Raw genomic sequence first — 4108 nt, forward strand, 5'->3', positions numbered from 1 at the left:
TCAATAACTTAAGCAATTTTTAGCATTGGTATTCCCATTTCACCACCATTAACTAAATTGGAAAGATGATTATTAAATTTTTGTTTCCTACAGTTTAGGAAGGAAAAGTTCCATGCGTCATACATGCATGTCATGCTCTTTAGTGAAATTGAGTCCTTTGCCATAAATATGTGACATAAAGTAGTGATTTGAGTATTTGAACAAATGTACCACTCGTATTGATTGTGTATAAGCATTTAACCCTTCAAGATGGAAAGAAGCCCCAATGGTACCATCATGAAATGGGCCCTTTAAAGGTTATTCCTTCAACCATATTCATACGATTGTCTTGATTCATCCCCCCCCCCCCCCCCCCTCTCTCTCTCTCTCTCTCTCTCTCTCTCTCTCTCTCTCTCTGCACACACACACATACACCCATACATACATACATACACACACGCATGCATGCACGCACACCCATAAATACACACACACACACACACACACACACACACACACACACACACACACACATCTAAATATAGATAAAGAGTTAGAGAGAGGAATCTAATATTCAACAACAAAAGGTGGGCATGCATATATGTGGATACACAAGAACAAATTTTTTATGGATGACCTAGCTTGCACTAATGAAGGAAATGCCTTCGTTGTCTGGATGCGTTTCTCAAAATCTTTAATGATGGGTAAAACATGTAGTCTAGCATATGGCAATGCTAAGAACCATAACAAATATAGTAGTGAATGGTTCTTAAAACCCTTTCTGAGACTTCTATGGTGCATCTAATATGTGGATGTTATCAATGACAGTGGCTTGCTTTGGTACAGATTGGTGGGTAGGTAGATTTCCCTTGATCTTTTGGCTAAGAGGTTCATCCTAAAGATGAAGTATAGTTTTCTTACAAAACATGGAAATGAGAGCAATCACGATTATCATCTTGACTTTTATGATAGATAGATTTGATATTTTGGGTGAGGGTTTTGTCAAAAACATGGAAATGAGAGCAATCACGATCACCATCTTGACTTTTATGATAGATAGATTGGATATTTTGGGTGAGGGTTTTGTAAGAAACAATGAATCATGTGCTAAGTGTGCTAATGGCTAGGCTTGCCACCAAAGATGAGAGTTGAGGGTGTAATGTTCTCTAAGGGTAGTGTCAAGCATCTAGACTTGACTAGACTTTCAAAGTTAAAGTGGCCATACTTTTAGTGAGGCAAAAGAACATGCCATACCATGTTCACTTGTAAGACTCCCACAAAATCTAGTGTGAGGTAAGCATGGGACGACTCTAAGTGTATAACGGCCGCTACATTAAGGCTCTCTAAGTCTATCATCACGAATGTGGACACGGTTAGAGTGAAGGGTACAATATTTGGAGCGACTATAAGGACACAACAACGACCATCTTGACTTTTGTGCTAAAAAGGAGAGGCCCGAGAGAGAGACAGAGAGAAAGAGAGAGAGAGAGAGAGAGAGAGCAATCACGACACGTAAAGCTCGGGAAAGGAGGTCAATGGTGGGACTGAAACGCCGAATGAGAAAATCCTTGAGTCGAGTTGGTATTATCTAACCTATGGCCAGCATTTGTCAGCCGCTTCTCTCTCTCTCTCTCTCTCAGATAAGCCAATTGCTTGTGTATATATGCAGAAGAAGCTGTGCCGTCGTATGGCGCTTATTTACAAGTAGAAGCAGCTCGGCTGTAGGCGCTTCTCTCTCTCTCTCTCTCTCTCTCTCTCACAGATAAGCCAATTGCTTGTGTATATATGCAGAAGAAGCTGCTGTGTCGTCGTATGGCGCTTATTTACAAGTAGAAGCAGCTCGGCTGTAGGCGCTTCTCTCTCTCTCTCTCTCTCTCTCTCTCTCTCTCTCAGATAAGCCAATTGCTTGTATATATATGCAGAAGAAGCTGTGTCGTCGTATGGCGCTTATTTACAAGTAGAAGAAGCTCGGTTGTAGGCTCTCTCTCTCTCTCTCTCTCTCTCTCTCTCTCTCTGTGTGTGGGTGGGTGGTGGTATCCTTGATGATGATCAGTTCGGACTTTGGTCGATTGCCCACATGTTCACCATTGCTTGCCTGTGTGATCGATACGTCTATTATGATCATGAAGATCTCTGCATGATCTCTGATACAGCGCCTCTCAAAGCATGGTGAACATTGGGTAATCGCCCATCCTCCAACTCATACTTGATTCGGCTATCAGGCTCATATCCGTTGCGCCGCAGGATTATTTGCTCTGACGTCCTCCCGGGCCAAACAAAGGTACGTGTTGCAGTAAATTTATGCGATGAGTGATGAGGTTGGTGTTGCCTTAGCGATGTAAAACGCTCTGATTTTTTGTGAATCGTCTACTTTGAATTACCCCTATTGGATTACCCATAACAACCCGATTAGATTGCGATATGCTATGGATTATCGATACAACTCGATAATAGTATCCCTTATCTGATTTTTGTGAATCGCCTTCTTTCAACCTTCTTGAAGTATTAAAGGGCGTGCACAATATGTTTTAGCAAGTATGAGCAATTTTGTAAAGCATAAATATTCTGCAATGAACCTTCTTGAAGTAATAAAGAGCGTGAATAATATGTTTTAGCAAGTATTTGCAATTTTGTAAAGCTCAAATGTTCTAGATCAAGATAAATATGCCATGTAACTTATGTTTAGTATGTTTATAAGTAGATAGCTACATAAGAATGCAATCAAAGAAAATATGTAGATAAAAGATACTAGTATTCTAGGACTTTACTTCACAACACTTTTTCAACTTTTGTTGTTTGGGAACATGGATAAGTCGCATCCAGCTTGGTATACTTGGAAAGTACTATTTGAGATCTTTTCAATGGTTATGTTGTTCAATGTATCTTTTAAGTCCCATCTCCAAACCCCATGTATTATATACCATTTGAAAGATTCTTGGAGAAGATGGATCTTTCAGATACCTTGCAGGTCCCATATCAAAATTCCATGATGTCATATTATACGATTTGGAAAATTCTTGGAAGAATCGACTCTTCTAGGTCTCTTCTAGGATTCTTGCCAATTGGATATCTAAACCTTAAGATATTAAGTGACATTGAAAAGATCACAATCATTACATTGGAAATATACCAAGTATAAAAAGTTGTGGGTTGATTTGTGAGAAATTGTTTGTGCCCCCATATTTTTGAAAGAATAGTGTCCAAAAGAAATCCTTGGGGCCCCAAAATGAGCCCCACATATTCCCCAATGTTAGTCTTTGTATGGAAAGAAAGAAATGTGATGATTTATATCATTTATTTAAGCCTATCTCCAAATTAACATTGCATAGGCCTTCTTGTCTTTGAAGAATGTATTGATCATTTGTTCTAGTTTGTACCTAATGTAAATCTACACATTGCATATGGTATGCGCATATATACATGTATAAGCTAATATTTGCAAATTGCTTGTGCTTTTCTCAAAATTCCGAACACATTCATCTAGTGGAAAATATAAGTGGGACTCAAATGACTTACACACTAGCTTACCAAAACACACACACACACACACACACATACACACACACACATTTCTCAAAATTCCAAGCACATTCATCTAGTGGAAAATATAAGTGGGACTCAAATGACTTACACATTAACTTATCAACACACACACACACACACACACACACACACACACACACACACACACACACACACACACACACACACACACACACACACACACACACATGCTTTTCTCAAAATTCCAAGCACATTCATCTAGTGGAAAATATAAGTGGGACTCAAATGACTTACACAGTAACTTATCAACACACACACACACACACACACACACACACACACACACACACACACACACACACACACACACACACACACACACACACACACACACACACACACACACACACACACACACACACACACACACACACACACACACACACACACACACACACACACATTTCTCAAAATTCCAAGCACATTCATCTAGTGGAAAATATAAGTGGGACTCAAATGACTTACACAGTAACTTATCAACACACACACACACACACACACACACACATGCTTTTCTCAAATTTCCAAGCACATTCATCTAGTGGAAAATATAAGTGGGACTCAA

The 4108-nt window shown here is 39.4% G+C and overlaps 1 long non-coding RNA gene across 1 annotated transcript; it reads left to right on the forward strand.

The window, feature by feature from the left end:
• The first annotated feature begins 1427 nt into the window (after window positions 1-1427).
• LOC148032644 (uncharacterized) lies at window positions 1428-3882 on the forward strand. Its single transcript, XR_015691651.1, has 2 exons — window positions 1428-1560; window positions 1649-3882. It is a non-coding gene; the product is annotated as an uncharacterized LOC148032644 (long non-coding RNA).
• Window positions 3883-4108: the final 226 nt, after the last annotated feature.

Source organism: Lygodium microphyllum, chromosome 8 (assembly GCF_053477565.2).
Source record: "Lygodium microphyllum isolate KBCC chromosome 8, Lygodium_microphyllum_v1.1.10, whole genome shotgun sequence".
Lineage (NCBI taxonomy): Eukaryota > Viridiplantae > Streptophyta > Polypodiopsida > Schizaeales > Lygodiaceae > Lygodium > Lygodium microphyllum.